The sequence below is a fragment of the Lontra canadensis genome, unplaced genomic scaffold (genome assembly GCF_010015895.1).
Source record: "Lontra canadensis isolate GAN:19392208 unplaced genomic scaffold, GSC_riverotter_1.0 scaffold35, whole genome shotgun sequence".
Lineage (NCBI taxonomy): Eukaryota > Metazoa > Chordata > Mammalia > Carnivora > Mustelidae > Lontra > Lontra canadensis.
This window is the reverse complement of record NW_022631029.1, coordinates 6,032,475-6,051,116: the sequence shown is the minus strand read 5'-3', so window position 1 is coordinate 6,051,116 and position 18,642 is coordinate 6,032,475. Positions and strand designations below refer to the sequence as shown.

Below are 18,642 nucleotides of genomic sequence, written 5' to 3'. Positions count from 1 at the left end.
CAAAACAGCTGGTTTTAAGTGGTGATTAATTATAATTTGACTGGAAAAGTCTTCATTCATTTGGATCATGAGAAGAAGAGGTAAGGTTCCCATGAATTTGGCAGTTTTTGTTTCAGTTAAATACCCAGTAGATTATGATGGCTAGTGATTCCAGAGCCTCTCTTGTAAATACTGAGGTTACAGGATGTGCATTTCTCCTTATAAAGAGATCTGGGTAGTTATAATTACACCTGGATTAGATGATTTAGGGGCAACATTCTGTATATGCGTTAAGTTGGACTATTCTTTTTTTCAAATTTATTTGACAGCACAAGCAGGGGGAGCAGAAGGCAGAGGGAGAGAGAGAAGCAGGCTCCCCAGTGAGCAGAGAACCCAACACTGGGCTTGATCCCAGGGCTCTGGGATCGTGACCTAAGCTGAAGGCAGATGCTCAACAGACTGAGCCACCCAGGTGCCCCAAGTTGCACTATTCTTAATGATACTTTTTTTTTTTTTTTTTTAAGATTTTATATATTTGAGAGAGAGAGAAGTCACAAGGAGTGGAGAGGGGTTGAGGGAGAAGAAGATTCCCTGCTGAGCAGGGAGCCCGATGCAGGACTTGATCCCTATCCTGGGATGATGACCTGAGCTGAAGGCAGACAATTTACTGACTGAGCCACCCAGGCGCCCTTAATGATATCCTTACTCCTACTTTATTCATATTTATCTCAAGACATTATCTTTAATTCAACAAGCGTATTATTTGCCTGGAAAGTTAAGCATTAAACTCTTTGTAGAAAGTTTAAATAAAATACAGAGTTACCCAGCTGAAAAGTTTTGAGTCACTACTGGAATCTCAGTCTGTAACAAATACTGTATGTGGAATCTGCTATGCAACATTTCAGAATGAAATTATGTGCCCTGGATTTCTGTAATAAATTTCAAAATCCTTCATTGAGATTATTCTGTTTCCGTAAGGACCAATATTATCCTTTTTTAAAATTTGCCCCTAAAGAATTGCCCCTAAAGAACATGGTTTTTGATACTACTTCATTGAAATTTTTTTGTAAGTATCAGACTTGGTAAAAGACCAAACTGGTCTAAAACTTAGAAGTAGTCCCTTTTGTTATTATCAGATAAATCCTTTCATCTAAATCAGGGGGTGGCCACATCTGCCTTACTGCTTGTTTTTGTAAAATTTTGGGGGAACGGAGCCGTACTCATTCATTTTCGTATTGTCTATGGCTGCTTTTGCACTGCGGGGGTGGAGTTGAGTAGTTGCTTCAGAGACTGAATGGCCAACAAAGCCTGAGATATTTACTGTCTTGTCCTTTACAGAAAAAGTTTGCCAATAAGTGATCTAAACGGTAAAGTTCAGAGCCTGGCTGCTTGAAACATTCTGATTAAAAAAAAAAAAAAAAGTTTATTTATTTATTTGACAGAGAGAGGGTGAGAGCACACAAGCAGGGGGAGAGGGAGTAGCAGGCTCCCTGCTAGCAGGGAGCCTGATGTGGGGCTTGATCCCAGGACAAAGGCAGGTGCTTAACTGACTGAGCCACCCAGGCGCCCCAAAACATTCTGATTTTGAGTGAAGTCATTTTGACAGTTTATCCTTTGAGATGACGTCTTAATTCTGTTTCCCTAAAGACATAATGATCATGTTTCTATACCTCATGAAGTATTTTTTTTAAAAAGTCTTGACTCTGTTTAGGAAAAGTTACTTTAAATGATTTGGATATAAGACTGAGAAATGGGAGAGGATATATGTGATAGAACTACTGGGCCAAGAGACCTTTAAAGAATATTGTTTTTCCCTCAGGACCATGATCAGGTTAGTTGGAAACTTAAGGGACTTTCTGAGTATAGATAAGTTGGTGTAATCTAATCTTATATGAAACCATAATAAAAATGTATAGATTTTCCTTCTTAATATTGTTAACTTTTACTTGTGTAATTTCAGACTTATAGGAAAACTGTAAGAATACTATTCTGTGTATTCTGCATGGTATATATATACATTCTAGGGACAAATGCAGAAAAAAGTCAGCTGAAAATTCCTCTTATCCCTTTACCCAGATTCCCCAGTGTCAACATTTTACCAAATTTGCTTCATTTTCTCTTAATTTTTTTTAACTTTAAGGAATAAGTTACAGATATGATGCCCATTGCCCCTAGATATTTTAGTGTATATTTTGTAAAAAACAAGGACATTTTTCTTTATGATTGCAATATATTTATCAAAACCAACAAAATACAGTGACTTAATATTATTATCTGACCAGCAGATCTCATTCAGATTTTACCAATTGTATACCTAATGTGTTCTATAGCAGAAAAAAAGAAAAAAAAGTTCCGATCCAGAATCTGAGCTAAAGTGTTACATTGAGTTGTGTCTCTTTAGTAGCCTTTAATCTGGAATAGTTCCTCAGTCTTTCTTTGCCTTTTATAAACTTCAAATTTTTAAAATATTTTTGAATTTTTTAGAATATTCCTCAGCTTGGGCTTATCTGAAGTTTTCTTTTGGATTCAGGTCATACATTTTGTGAGGAGTATTAAATTGTGTCCACACGATGTTGATTTGTCCCATTGTTGGCATCGTCAGCTTTGATCACTTCGTTAAGGTGGTGTCTGCCAGGTTTTCCCAGTGTAAAGTTACTCTTTTCTCACTATAATTAAAAAGTATCATAGAGGAGCACCTTTGGAAGTATGTAAATATTCTGTTTTTTATCAAATTTATTCATTAGTTTCAATGTCTGGTGAATTTGCCTGAATCACTTAAAACTATGATGGTTGGGGTGCGTGGGTGGCTCAGTGGGTTAAAGTCTCTGCCTTTGGCTCAGGTCATGATCCCAGGGTCCTGGGATCGAGCCCCGTATTGGGCTCTCTGCTCAGTAGGGAGCCTGCTTTCTCCTCTCTCTCTGCCTGCTTCTCTGTGATTTCCATCTGTCAAATAAGTAAATAAAAATCTTAGAAAAAAACCCAAAAAACTATGATGGTTGCCAAGTGGTGATTTTCTAACCCTCTTTACTTTAACTTCTGTATGTTTTGGTTGACCCTCTTGTAAGCAAGAGCTTTTACTGCTCTCCCATGTGGTTCTTACTTGTTGATTAATTTAAGTTTAGACTCATGGATTCTTGGTTATTTGTTTTGTGTGTGTGTGTTGCTATTTTAATTTTCTATTAAACATTATTCCAAAAGCATTATTTTACCCTGTATCTTACTGATAAAAGGAATCATATCAGCATTAGAAGAACTAGGAAGAAAGATAAATATGGATAATTAAACTTATATGAAGAAAGAAAATTATAACAGAGGACTGAGAGCTTTACACATTTAGTTAAATATGAGATTATAATTTAAAAAGTGGATCTCAGAGCAAACTTTTTGCAAATTAAGCAAACCTAATTTGCGAGGGGGGCGGTGCTCAGACTCGCAACACTGAGATCAAGACCTCAGCTGAGATTGAGAGTTGGATGTTTAACCAATTCAGCCACTCAGGCACCCCTGTTCATGAATTTTTAACAACAAAACTACACTGGTTTTTCAAGAAGGAAACCCATTAAAAATTTTTTTTTTATTTTAAGAATAGGCCTGTGTTCAGCTATAGATATTTTCCCCCCAAACTCTGATCACATTTATTTTGATTTGGGAAGAAAATACCACTTGATGGCATGTAATGCAAAATTTAAAGGTTTTCTTTTAAACATCTTTTTTTTTTTTTTAAGATTTTATTTATTTATTTGACAGCGATCACAAGTAGGCAAAGGATGGCGGGGGAGGGGGTAAGCAGGCTCCCTGCTGAGCAGAGCCCAATGTGGTGCTTGATTCTAGGACCCTGAGATCGTGACCTGAGCTGAAGGCAGAGGCTTAATCCACTGAGCCACCCAGGTGCCCCAACTTTTAAACATTTTAATACAGAATTTTTAAAAAACTATTAATGGAGAGTAGATGAAGAACATTAAGTGCATCATGCTAATTACCAGCCAGCTACTGGTGTTTCTTCCCTAGTTTTCTCAAGGAAAATTTAAATTGAATCTTCAGCAGAATGATCCTTAAATATACTTTATAAGCAAATTGAGAGCTTTTGTGTACATAGCTTTTAGATTTTGCTTCTCCCAGTTTTATTCTGAAACTCAATTTTAATCCAAACCATAATTAACCATATTAGCTTTGTAATATTCTCTGTTGTATGCAGTTCAGCAGAGCAGTAGTATATCATTAGGCTCTGTTCACCCGGAATTTAGGAAGAACAGAATTGGTCACAACCATGTTAAAACAAATCTCAGGGCACCAGTCTGGTTCAGTCAGTGGAGCATGCAAATCTCAATCTCAGGGTCATGAGTTCAAGCCCCACAACAGGTATGGAGCCGTTGGTTTCTTTAACCCCAGGGCCATCCTTCACCTTAAAGGCAAGAATAACACTAATTTCTTCCCAGACTGCTCCTCTTCCTCTTCAAGCTTCTTCTGAGTCTCCTCAAAAACAAGATTTGCTTTAAATCTACCAACTGCAGATCTGGTTGGAGCGACCTCAATTTGATGAGTTCTACAAGAACTGGCAGCTTCAGGGAAACCCGTCTTGTAGAGTGTGACAACCACAGCTCCTCCGATACCCAAGTTATGCTGCAGAGCTTCATGGATTCTTGTTTTATACAGTGAATTGTGACCCATTAATTTCATTATATGTATTTGCTTAAATTGTCCTCGTTTGGCCAGTGTGAGACCCTTTAAGTTCTCTTCTGTGTGATTTCGATATGTCGCCATTAGTTTTTTTTAATCTGGTACAGTATGCATTTCCAGGCTTATCATAAATTTTCCCTTACCCTGGCATTGGCCATTTGTCCAAGAAGCTCAGGTTCCTGTAATGGAAAATGATATTTAGAAACCAAATCTGGGCTTTAGATGAAGAAGTCTTTGCTATTGGGGCATGGCTTGTAGGAGCTGTCAGCAGACTGTAAATATATCCATATTTATATACATACATGTATATAAATATATACACATGTATTTATAGATCCATGCATATACATATGTATATATTTACATGTATATATGTATGTGTGTTTTTCTATATATGAGTAAATGTGTGAACATGTACTTGAAATTTCCTTGTCTTTCCTTCTGTTAGTCTGAGACCACACCCTCTTCTGAATCCTTTGATTTCCCTGTGCTTCTTACTGATCATTCTTATTCTGCCTTCCCTTAGAAGGTGATATTTCGGGGTGCCTGGGTGGCACAGTCAGTTAAGCGTCTGCCTTTGGCTCAGGTCATGATTCTAGAGTCCTGGAATCGAGCCCCACATGGAGCTCCCTGCTCAGCGGAGAGCCTGCTTTTCCCTCTCCAAGCTCTGCCTGCCTCTCTGCCTACTTGTGCTCTCTCTTGTTAAATAAATAAATAAAATTAAATGTTAAAAAAACTGGTATTTATTGGAGCACCTGAGATTTCTTTTGTCCTATATGTTAAATAGGTCACATTGTCTCCTCTTAGCCATTTTTAATTCAAGCTCCTGTCATTTCTTGCTAGAATGGTTGTAACAACCTCCTGTTACATTCTTTCCCTCTTCATGTTATCCTTTTTAAACTTCGATGTTACCTTTTTAAAAACACAGATGTCATCATTGGAACCTCTTATAGCATCACAGAGACTTCTATTAATTATAGAGCGTTTAGTGTATGGCTTGGGAGGTGCTTCTGTGTTTATCTAACTTTCGTGCCCAGCAGTGTTTCTTACACATTCAGTGCATGAGTCACATCAGGCTGTTCATGTCCTTGTATGTGCTGTTCTTTTTGCTTGGAATATCCTCTCTTTGCTTTCTTTCCTTTTTAAAATTGTCCTTTATCTGGAGATGCAGTTCACCCCTTGTGATGCTTTGTCCTTTCCTGTGTGTCTGTACTGCTCAAGTTAGTTGTTCAGATGCCTGTTCCCCTCACTGGACCTTGACATCTTCCAGGGCTGGGACCATTTCTTGATTTTTAGAGTAAGGGTTACTTTTATTATGGTATCTTTAAATAGTGGTTATAATAATACCTCTTAATAATAGTGAATGACTACTATATGCCCCCTACTTTTTTTTCTTTCGGAACTGCATATCTGTTCATGTCACTGTCCCATTTAAAGCTTTTAAATGGTTCCTCATTACACTGTTCCAGTGAAATCCATTTTTCTTACGGGGCTTGCATACCATGGCATAGTTATTCATTTACGCCATATCACCTCAAGCCATTCTGACCCACCAGTGGGTCTGTGCCACTAATGTTCATACACACACAAACACATTTGCTCAGCTGTGAAAAAGACTGTCTTTATATATATATATATGTGTATATATATATACACATATATATACATAATTTTTTTTTAAGATTTTATTTATTTATTTGACAGAGATCATAGGCAGAGAGAGAGGAAGGGAAGCAGGCTTCCCGCTGAGCAGAGAGCCCGATGCGGAGCTTGATCCCAGGACCCTGGGAGGCTTTAAAAGCAGAGGCTTCAACCCACTGAGCCACCCAGGTGCCCCGAAAACACTCTTTTGTTTAGATGTCTCTTGTTAAAGTTTCATCCTTTACCCCCAGAAAGCCATTCTCATTCCTCTAAGACAGATTATTCTGCCCTTTCTATATATGCTCTCATAACGTCTTTTCCAGCCATAGCATGTAACATTTCATGCTTGTACAGAGTGTGAGGGCAGAGAACACTTCTGTCTTGTTCACTCAGGTTTCCCCAGGGTACTGTGAGAGCCTGATATGTCCTTCGGCACTTCATAAATCTTTGAATGAAGACGTGAGGAGGGTCAGTCTTTTACCATGGTTATCACGCTGCTTATTGAATCCGTGGTTTGTGTATTTTACTTGATAGGTGATCAGAAAACATTTGCATGAGTGTCGTGTGATTTTTATAACACTGTGAAGTAAATGGTGCTGTTTGTATGCCCCGAGATTGTGACTTATCTTTTGAGTGACAGAGCTGAAAATTGACTCAAGTCTTCTGATTTAAATCCCATATTCTTTCCATTCCTTTTTCTGTTTCAGTAAGTAGTGATTTCTATATCCTTGCTAGGCAATTCACATAATTATGTATCTTTGGTGAATACTTCAGATTTCTCTTAATCTGCTTCTGATTTAGAAACTGTAATAAGTTCAAATTCATTCTGAAATCATAGAAACTACCATTTTAGTGTTTTGTTCAATATCTTTTTCTTCTCAGTGCTGCAGAGATTGTCAATCTGTGATCTATGATTGAACTTCAGGATTTTCAGGGCCCCTGAAATTATAGGCAAAGCTTGGATTTTGTGGGGCAGGGGCTCATAAATATGAGCAGCTTCTCAAACAGGGATGTGTATATGTGTGAGTTGGGGAAGGAATGAGCTGTGGTCCCAAAAGTATTTTCTAGATAGATGATTTGGGCACCAAGGGAGGGGGGGTTCCTACTCTTAACTGCAGTGCTGGGTTGACAGCCTACTCCTTTTTAAATTTTTTTAAAAAGTTTTTAATTTTAACTCCAGTGTTATTAACATAGAGTTTTATATTAGTTTCAGGTATACAGTACGGTGATTCAACACTTCCATACTCAGGGCTCATGATGGTAAATGTACTCTTTAATCCCCATGACCTATTTCACCCATCCTCCTACCTACTCCCCTTCTGGTATCCATCAGATTGTCCTCTATAGAAAGAGTCTGTTTCCGGGTCTGTCTCTCTCTCCCCCACTTTGTTTCTCCTTTGCTCATTTGTTTGTTTCTTAAATTCCACATATAAGTGAAATCATACCATATTTATCTTTCTCTGACTAGCTTATTTCGCTTAGCATTATACTCTAGCTCCATTCATGTTGTTGCAAACGGCAAGATTTCGTTTTTTTTTATGGCTGAATAGTATTCTATTGTATATATACACTACATCTTCTTTATCCATTCATCTATTGATCGACGTGGGCTGCTTCCATAATTGAAAACATAGAGGTGATATATCCCTTCAAACTAGTGTTTTTGTATTCTTTGGGTAATACCCAGTAGTGCAATTGCTGGATTGTAGGGTAGTTCCATTTTTAACTTTCTAAGGAAGCTCTATACCCTCTCCACAGTGGCTGTAACAGTTTGCATTCTTACCAACAGTGCAGGAGGGTTCCTATTTTCCCCATATCCTCCCCAACACTCATTTCTTTCTTTCTTTCTTTTTTTTAAAGGCTTTATTTATTTGAGAAAGAGAGCATGAGTGGGAGGCACAGGGTGCGTGAGAAGCAGACTCCCTGCTGAGCAGGGAGCCCCACGTGGGGCTTGATCCCAGGACTTTGAGATCATGACCTGAGCTGAAGGCAGACACTTAACTGACTGAGCCACCCAGGTGCCCCACCAACACTCATTTCTTGTGTTTTTTATTTTAGCTATTCTGACAGGTGTGAGGTGATATCTCATTGTGGTTTTGATTTGCATTTCCCTGATGATGAGTAATGTCTTTGGAGAAATGTCTGTTCATGTCTTCTGCCCATTTTTAAACTTTTTTTTTTTTTTTAAGATTTTATTTTTTTATTTGACAGAGTGAGAGAGCACAAGCAAGGCAGAGTGGCAGGCAAAGGGAGAGGGAGAAGCAGGCTCCCCGCTGAGGAGAGAGCCTGACATGGGTTTGATCCCAGGACCCTGGGATCATGACCCAAGCTGAAGAAATCGCTTAACCAGCTGAGCCACCCAGGTGCCCCTGCCCATTTTTAAACTTGATTATTTGTTTTTGTGGTGTTGAGTTATATAAATTCTTAATATATTTTGGATACTAACCCTTTAACGGATATGTCATTTGCAAATATCTTCTTCCATTCCATAGGTTGCCTTTTAGTTTTGTTGATTATTTCCTTCACTGTGGAGTTTTTTGTTTTGATGAAGTCCCAATAGTTAATTTTTGCTTTTGTTTGCTTTTGCTTTTGCTTTTGTTTTTTGCTTTTGCTTTTGCTTTTGTTTGCCTCAGGAGAGGACCTATTTAGAAAAGTGTTGCTATGACTAGTGTCAGAGAAATTATTGCCTATGTTTTTCTCTAGAATTTTTATGGTTTCAGGTCTCACATTTAGGTCCTTAATCCATTTTGAATTTATCCTTGTGTATGGTGTAACCAGTGGTCCAGTTTGAATACTTTGCATTTAGCTGTCTGGTTCTCTCAATACCATTTGTTGGAGAGTCTATCTTTTCCCCATTGTGTATTCTTTCCTCCTTTGTTAAAAATTAATCAACCATATAAATGTGGGTTTATTTCTGGGATTTCTTTTCTATTTCATTGATCTGTGTGCCTGTTTTTGTGCCAATACCATACTGTTTTGATGACTGCAGACTTGTAATGTAACTTGAAATCTGGAATTATGATGCTTCCAGCTTTGTCTCCCTCCCCCCCCGCCCCAAGATGGTTTCGGCTATTCAGAGTCTTCTCTGATTCCATACGAAGTTTAGGATTGTTCTAGTTCTGTGAAAAATGTTGCTGGCATTTTGATGAAGATTACATTAAATTGTAGATCGCTTTTGGTAGTATGGACATTTTAATGCAGTGAACCACCCAGGTGCTGCTGGTAGTATGGACATTTTAACAGTATTTGTTCTTCTGGCCCGTGAGCATGAAATACCTACGTGTTTGTGTTGTCTTCAATATCTTTCATGGATGTTTTACAGTTTTCAGAGTACAGATCTTTTACCTCCTTGGTTATTAAGTTTATTCTCTTTGGTGCAATTATAAATGGGATTACTTTATTAATTTCTCTTTCCGTTCCTTCGTGATTGGTATATAAAAATGCTGTAAATTTCTGTATGTTGATTTTGTATCCTGCAGCCTTACTGAATTCATTTATCATTCTAGTAGTTTTTTTTTTGGTGGAGTATTTAAGGTTTTCTATATATAGTACCATGTCATCTGTGGATAGTGAAAGTTTATGTCTTCCTCACCAATTCGGATGCATTTCATTCCTTACTCTTGTCTGATTGCTGAGGCTGAGACTTCTACTACTGTGTTAAATAACGACCACGTACTCTTCACTGCAGTGCTGCATTGACCAGTGCAACTCAGAACTCCAAGCAGTCATTTGGAGGGCGATGGTGATTTTTAGGTTTTAATTAGAAAAATTACAGAAGAGGTAGTTAAATTTGAAAGGTGTAAGGAAAAATCTTAGATTTGGAATTAATTTGCCTGGAAAACAGAACTCTGAAATTGAGAAGCATTTAATCACCATGACCTTGATTATTCTTCAGTGATTATTTATCAGCATGAAAACACTTATTTTTCTACACACACATTTGCTATTGGGCTAGAGAGGCCTTGAAAACAGGAACTTGTCTCTGCTGTTCACCTTGTGCTGTTGTATTTAGTGTAAACACAGCACATTTAGGTGTATGTTGAATAAAACCAAGCATTGTTAGGATAGATTCTTTGAATTCGAGTCAAGCTGGGTAAGGCTGGAGAAGAAGGAGGACCTGGGGGGACAAGTTTAAAGTGAATGGCAGTGACTTAGGAGGGCTTATAAGGTATGGCACTTGCTGAAGAGCAGTATTTAGAAGTTGTTTTGAGAGTCTTCAGTTCCTTTTTTTTTTTTTTTTAATTTATTTATTTGACAGAGATCACAAGTAGGCAGAGAGGCAGGCAGAGAGAGAGGAAGGGAAGCAGGCTCCCCGCTAAGCAGAGAGCCCGATGCGAGGCTCGATCCCAGGGCCCTGGGATCATGACCTGAGCCGAAGGCAGAGGCTTTAACCAACCCACTGAGCCACCCAGGTGCCCCAGAGTCTTCAGTTTCTTAGGCCTCTCTGCCTGAGACCTCACAACGCTCAGGTACTGTTCTTTACCATGAGTACAGCCATAATGTGCTGAGAGTCTTTTGGTACTTTGTTGAGGGCTTCTTCTGAGGCATATTACCTTTTTTTCTTCTTCTCATTTAAAGTTTAAAATAGGCTATTCCTGTACATGATACAAAATTCAAAAAGCATACAAATAAAATGTTTTGTTCCTGGCCCTTCCCTCTGTCTTGTTCCCTGAAGTCAGCCAGCACAACCAACTTCTTGTGTAACCTTCCAGAGATAATTTGTGCATGCTGTGTACATGTATTTAGTCTTTTTTTTTTTTAAAGCTGGCAGCACTATTGAGCTCCTTGTTTTTTATTTAATACATTATGAAGTTTGTTTTATACACCAGGTTTTAAAGAATTTAGTTTTCATAGCTTTGTGGTACTTTATTGTAAAGATATGGCGTAATCAGTCTGCTATTAATCATATTTATCCGTCCCCTACTTTGGCCATTGTAATTGATTCCTTTCTTTAGCTTAGTGTGGAACTTTTATATAGGTCATTCAGACACATTCACATATACACGTGTTTGGAATATACATGTTGGATAGATTACTAAAAGTGGTATATCTGAGTCCTGGTCTGTGTTATCTGTAGTTAATAGTTATTTCCAAATTGATTTTTATAGTTATACCAATTTAACTCTCATCAGTAACGTATATGCATAAGGGTGCATATTTTACTACGCCCTGGCCAACCCAAGTATTGTCTAACTTTATCTTGGATGGACTGATAGAAATAGAATATTACTGTAGTTTTAATTTGCATGTCTCTTATGCATGAAGTGTTGAGTATCTTTATATTTCTGTTTCCTATTTTAAGAACTGTGACCATATGTTTTGCCCATTTGTCTGAGGGGGTGAAAACTGAAATTCAGTCTTAACATCTTTCATTTCATGGGAGCACAGTTGTCTGAAGTTAGAAGAGTATCTTCAAGGGTTTCAAAGAATAAATAAAATTATTCTACTCCACTTTTTCTTCACTCTCCTTCTTCTGCCCCTCTTATGTGTGTGATTTTATGAAATCTCCAGACATTTATGTTCTCCTCTAAATTTTCTTTGTAGTCAGATCTCAAAATCTCTGTGACCTAATGGAGATCCCTCTGCTACCATTCATAATACAGTTTGTGAGGTAAAACCACAGATTCTTAAATGCTGTACAAGGACATGATAGGAGTTAACAGTTCTTCCTTCTGTTAAAGAAAGCTATATCTGGGGGCACCTGGGTGGCTCCGTGGGTTAAAGCCTCTGCCTTCGGCTCAGGTCATGAACCCAGGGTCCTGGGATCGAGCCCCCACGTCTCAGCTCAGCAGGGAGCCTGCTTCCTCCTCTCTCTCTGCCTGCTTCTCTGCCTACTTGTGATCTCCGTCTGTCAAATAAATAAATAAAATCTTAAAAAAAAAAAAAGAAAGCTATATCTGGTTATAGAGCCATTATCACTGAAAGTTTTTCACAGAATTTGTGCTGATTTGTACCCTGGCTCCTTTTTCCCAAGAGCTAGTATACATAGCAGCAGTATTTTTCCAGTAATGTTTTTTCTTTGTTTGGGCCTTAGGGTGGCGTAGGGCCATAAACATGTTTCATGTTCATTTTTAAAATTTTGTTGTTGAGAAAATGGATTTTTAGTCTTTATTTTCTACCTATTTATTTATTCGAGAGAGCCCACAGAAGTAGGGGGAGGGACAGAGGGAGAGAGAGAATCCCAAGCAGGGTTTGATCCCACAACTCCAAGGTCTCAACCCGAGCCAAAACTAAGAGTCAGATGCTTAACTGACTGAGCCACCCAGGCACCCTGATTTTTAATCTTTAAACTAGTGTATAGAATTATGAATCAGATTCCATGAAATGGTCATATCTTCTTATCCAAAGTTGTATGTTTCTTATTGTATGTTTCTCTAAGTTCTTACCTCTTTTTCTAAATTTTCAGTGTTCAGTAAATCCAGATAAATATTTGGTATGTTTGCTTCATGAAGGCCTTAAAATCCTTGTATATGGTGGGTTTGTTTTTTTTCCTTAACTGACATATAATGTAGTATTTGTTTCAGGGGTACAGGTCTGTGATTCATCAGTCTCATACAATTCACAGCACCACCATAGCACATACCCTCCCCAGTGTCCATCACCCAGCCAACCCTTCTTCCCACCCCTCTCCACTCTAGCAACCCTCAGTTTGTTTCCTGAGATTAAGAGTCTCTTATGGTTTGTCTCCCTCTCTGGTTTTGTCTTTTTTCATTTTTTCCTCTCTTCCCGTATGATCCTCTGCCTTGTTTCTCAGATGCCACATATTAATGAGATCATATGATAATTGTCTTTCTCTGATTGACTTATTTCGCTCAGCATAATACCCTCTAGTTCCATCCATGTTGTTGCAAATGGCAAGATTTCAATTTTTGATGGCTGCATAATACTCTGTTGTATATATATACACACCACATCTTTATCCACTCATCTGTCAATGGACATCTAGGCTCTTTGATAGTTTGGCTGTTGTGGACATTGTTGCTATAAACATTGGGGTACACCTGCCTATTCGGATCACATTTGTATCTTGGGGTAAATACCCAGTAGTGCAGTTGCTGGATGGTAGGGTAGCCTATCTTCAGCTTTTTGAGGAACCTCCATGCTGTTTTTCAGAGTGGCTGCACCAGCTTGCATTCCCACCAACAGTTGTAGGAGAGTTCCCTTTTCTCCATATCCTTGCCAACATCTGTCTTTTCCTGACTTGATAATTTTAGCCATTCTGACCGGTGTGAGGTGGTATCTCATTGTGGTTTTGATTTGTATTTCCCTGATGCCGAGTGATGTTAAGGACTATTTCATGTGTCTGTTGGCCATTTGGATTTTTTTTTTGCAGAATTGTCTGTTCACGTGTTATTATGCCCATTTCTTGATTGGATTATTTGTTCTTTGGGTATTGAGTTTGATAAGTTCTTTGTATATTTTGAATACTACTAGCCCTTTATCTGATAGGTTATTTGCAAATACCTTCTCCCATTCTGTCAGTTGTCTTTTGGTTTTGTTGACTGTTTCCTTTGTTGTGCAAAAAAGCCCTTTATCTTGATGAAGTCCTAGTAGTTCATTTTTGCTCTCGCTTCCCTTGCATTTGACCATGTGTCTAGGAAGAAGTTTCTGTGGCTGAGGTTGAAGAGGTTTCTGCCTGTGTTCTCTTTGAGAATTTTGGTGGATTCCTGTCTCCATCCATTTTGAGTCTGTTTTTATGTGTGGTGTAAGGAAATGGTCCAGTTTCATTCTTCTGCATATGGTTGTCCAATTTTCCCAACACTATTTGTTGAAGAGACTTTTTTCCATTGGACATTCTTTCCTGCTTTGTCAATGGTAAGTTGACTGGGAGTGCCTGTGTGGCTCAGTGGGTTAAAGCCTCTGCCTCTGGCTCAGGTCACAATCCCAGGGTCCTGGAGTCGAGCCCCGCATCGGGCTCTGCTCAGTGGGCAGCCTGCTTCCCTTCCCCTCTCTCTGCCTGCCTCTGCCTACTTGTGATCTCTGTCTCTCAAATAAATAATCTTTTTTTTTTTTCTTAAAAAAAAAAACAAACAAACAAAAAAAACGATAAGTTGACCATAGAGTTGAGGGTCCATTTCTGGGCTCTCTATTCTGTTCCATTGATCTGTGTGTCTGTTTTTGGCCCATACCATACTGTCTTGAGGATTATATCTTTGTAATAGAACTTGAAATCCAGAATTGTGATGCCACCAGCTTTTCTTTTTCAACATTCCTCTGGCTACTCAGGGTCTTTTTTGGTTCCGTACAAATTTTAGGATTATTTGTTCCATTTCTGTGAGAAAAGTTGATGGTATTTTGATAGGGATTGCATTAACTGTGTAGATTGCTCTAGGTAGTCTACACATTTTCACAATATTTGTTCTTCCAATCCATGAGTATGGAACGTTTTCCATTTCTTTGTGTCTTCCTCAATTTCTTTCATGAGTATTCTATAGTTTTCTGAGTACAGATTCTTCCCCTCTCTGGTTAGATTTATTCCTAGGCATCTTTTGGTTTTGTGTGGAATTGTAAATGGGATTGTCTCCTCTTGTTTTGTCCTCTTGTTGGTGTGTAGAAATGCAGCTGATTTCTGTGCATTGATTTGATATCCTGCCACTTGATGGGGTTTTTTGAAATCATTTTCATTCATTTACCTTGGAAAAGCTGCTCTCTCACATGTAATTAAATATGTAAGTCCACATTCACATATATGTACACACAGATACACAAATATATGGTGTTCTGTCAGTATCTTAATCTTCAGTTTCAAGATTGCTTAGAGAAACAAACATTATGACAAAAAACATTAATTGATGAGCTGAACACTAAAAAATTGTCATCTAAACATCCCATCTCTGTTAACATTAGCATCTGTCTTTGAAGTGTTGTCCTTCTTAGCTAAAGTCTCACTGTTATAAAAATTGGGCAATGCAGTACAAATGTAGTGTAGAGCTGTTACAAAATAAAAATGCATTGATTTCATAAAGTCAGTGAAAATGGTATTAAAAAAGTTGGAAAGAAAATATACAAGGGTATGAGTGTACTAGAAGCATTTCCAAAAAGAGTAATGAGAGGATTCTGAGAGACTGGGGAATAAAGTGTTGTATCATGTTAATCAGGCATTATTTGGAAAAAGTATATCAAAAAACACAAGTGATGGTCTTAACTTTTGGGGGAACAATTAGTGATGTTTTTTCTGACGTGTTGATTTGAGGATTACAAAGAAATTTTAGTGAGTTGGTGAATTTGCACAGTCTGTGAACAAGGATAAGTGGAATCCTATAATAACGGCCTTTTCTTTTTGGTTTTTATTTAGCGTAATGTTTTCAGGATTCATCTGTGTTGTAGCATTTATCAGTACTTAATTCCATTTTATAGCTGAATAATATTCCCTTGTATAGATATTTTTTAAACCATTTTGTTATCCATTTGTTAGCTGATGGACATTTGTGTTGTTTCTACTTTTTTGAATGTTAGGAATAATACAGTTATGAATATTTATGTGCAAACTTCTGTGTGAATACTGGTTTTCATTTCTCTTGGGTATGTATCTAGGCGTGGATTTTTTGAATCATGGTAACTCCATATTTAACGTTTGAGGCACTGCCAGGCCCTTTTCCATGATAGCTGTACCATTTTACATTCCTTTCAGTGGCATATAAGGTTTTCAGTTTCTCTGCATCCTCACTATTTCATTAGCATAATATCCTCGGGGTTCATTCATGTCATCATAAATGGCAAGATATCTTTTTTTCTCATGACTGAATAATATCACATCATATACTTGTACAGTACATCTTCTCCATTCATCTGTTGATGGACACTTAGGTTGTTTGCATATCTTGGCTAGTGTGAGTGATGCTGCCATGAATATGGGAGTGCAGCTCTCTTGGAGATCCAGTTTTCATTCTCTTTGGATATATGCTCAGAAGTGGTATGGCTGGCAAGTGTTTATTAAAAAATAGAGAACCTACTGTATGAATTAGGTATAAAGACCTTCCACCTTTAAATTTTATTTTCTTTCAAGTCAGCCTTAGCAGTGTAAGAGTATATGAGAATGAAGTTAAAGGACATGGCACACAGTAAAAGAATTGCCAGCCACCATTGTTAGCCTATGAACCTCTTAGTGGCTGTTCCTAGGTATCTCCAGTATTTGAAAAGGAGACTCTTGATAATGTGCTTTTAACACCTAGTTTCTACCTAAATACTTGTTATATAAATGAGCATACCAGATTTCCACGAATAACCATCAAAGAACTCGTGCTGTCTTTGTCTCTACAAATTAAAAACAACTCCACACATATTTACATACTTTTATAAAGGGATATTGGATGCATTGCTTGTGCATGAACTTATCAGTGATTCAGTGTTTATCAAATAATTTCTGAAGATTGATTTTGAGCCTTTGAAGAAGAATGATTAATTGACCAAGGGTGAGCTGTTCTAAGCATTGATGAGAATTCAAAATGTTGCAGAGGCACAGGTATTAATCTGATCCTGGAAATACAACCCCACAAACATGTTTGTGGTTATATATAAGGCCCAAACAGCATTCTTACAGGGATGAGAGAATGAAGGTATAGAGGTAGTGATTTTTAAAAAGCAAGCTGTGTAGTACTTTGAAGTTATTTAGCACTTCGTGGTGATTTCTGCAAATTATGAGTAGAATTTCACTTGTCCATTGAACAAGTATTTGAGTGTTGCCTGTGTGTCAGACATTTTCTTGGTGCTAGAGATACAGCAGAGTAAGACAGTCTTAGCCCTTAAGAATTACAGCTTTGAGGGACACCTGGGTGGCTCAGTTGGTTGAGCCTTTGGCTCAGGTCATGATCCCAGAGGCCTGGGATTGAGTCCCACATAGGGCTCCTTGCTTGGCAGGGAGCCTGCTTTTCCCTCTTCCTCTGCCTGCCACTCCCCCTGCTCTTGCACACACACATACTCACTCTCTCTGACAAATAAATAAATAAAATCTTTTCAGAAATATCACTTTAAAAAAATAAGAATTACAGCTTTGAGTGCATGTGAGTCTGTGTTACTTAGGAGAAGCACCTAGACACCAAAGAAATAAAACAGCATGATAGGTAAAGAATATTAGGTAGGGTGGGGAACCAGATTCTTTTAGGCCCCTCTGAGGGTAGGCATAGTCCCAAAACCCAGGCCTCCTGTCTCACAATTGAGTGTTCTTTCATAACATGCAGTCTCTTGAGTAGATTCTTTAACAGAGGAAAGTGGTTTTATGTGGAGGGTTAATGTGATTGAAGCCAACTCAGATAAACATTTTTCGGCAGTGGCCTGCAGGTATATGACATTATTCCAGCGTTCCATGTCATGTAAGCTAAACTTACTGCTGTTTATCCACAAGATAGAATGATTTTAAGAAATATTACAGTAATCTTCACATGACTGCTTCCTTTTCAGGTTGCATTATTGTGGGACTTTGGAAAAATTCAGGGCCTTGAAGTAGATAATCTGAGTTTCCAGTTTAAATTTTATACACAGCTTTAACTATATGAAGAGGAGGAGCAAGTTAATAGCTCCTAAGCACTTGGGTGCATGTTGATTTAACTTGTTCCCCATAGTATTAGGCACAGAGTAAAAAGTCAGTAGCTTTTGGTCACACTTCAGTAATGACCATCCATTTTGTGAACTTCGGAATACGTTTTCTACTTAGCATTTGCTCTAAACTTGAGGTCTGTGTGATAAATTGCTATAAATGCTTGTAATGAACACTTGACTCAAATCTTGAACCCAAGACCTGAGGCAAACGGAAATACTGCATAATGCTTAGTTGATACAGACATGCGTGTCTGTATCTAAGCACCCTTTATGAATGAACATGTTGCCTTCCGGAGTGCTTAGATTTACAGAGCACCGAATGCAACATTCAGTTTCAAGCCTTTAAAAATTAATAGAATACCTGTTTTTTCTTATGGTGTGGGTAGGTGCTGATAAGTAGCATTCTTTCTTTTCCCCCAAGTTTGGTAACCTCCTGGGGGTGGACAGAAGAGTCAGAACTAAGAGTGTCCGCTTTGTCCTTACTGTATTTATCCCTGATTCATTGTTACCCACAGCTAGACAGTAACAGCTGGACAACTCCAGACATTCCTCCACAGAGCCATCCCTCCGTGGCTTTGAGCTGAGGACAGCCATACACAGTTTGTTCTGTCAAATTCTCCCTTGTGAGGAGGAATGAGTGAAGGCTGCTAGGAGAAGCTAGTAGTCCAGTGGTTCTCAGCCTTCTACATGTAGGCATCAGAATCTTGTGGAGAGCTTCAATAATAATAATGATGATGATGATGATGATGATGATGTAGATGCCTGGAACTCATGCCCAGAATTTCAGATTTTATTTGTCTGGCACAGTAT

The 18,642-nt window shown here is 38.2% G+C and overlaps 1 protein-coding gene across 6 annotated transcripts in view; it reads left to right on the top strand.

Moving 5' to 3' along the window:
* The window catches only part of SETD2 (SET domain containing 2, histone lysine methyltransferase), a 123,764-nt gene that overhangs the window by 65,325 nt on the left and 39,797 nt on the right, over positions 1-18,642 (top strand). The gene's annotated exons all lie outside the window — the stretch shown is intronic.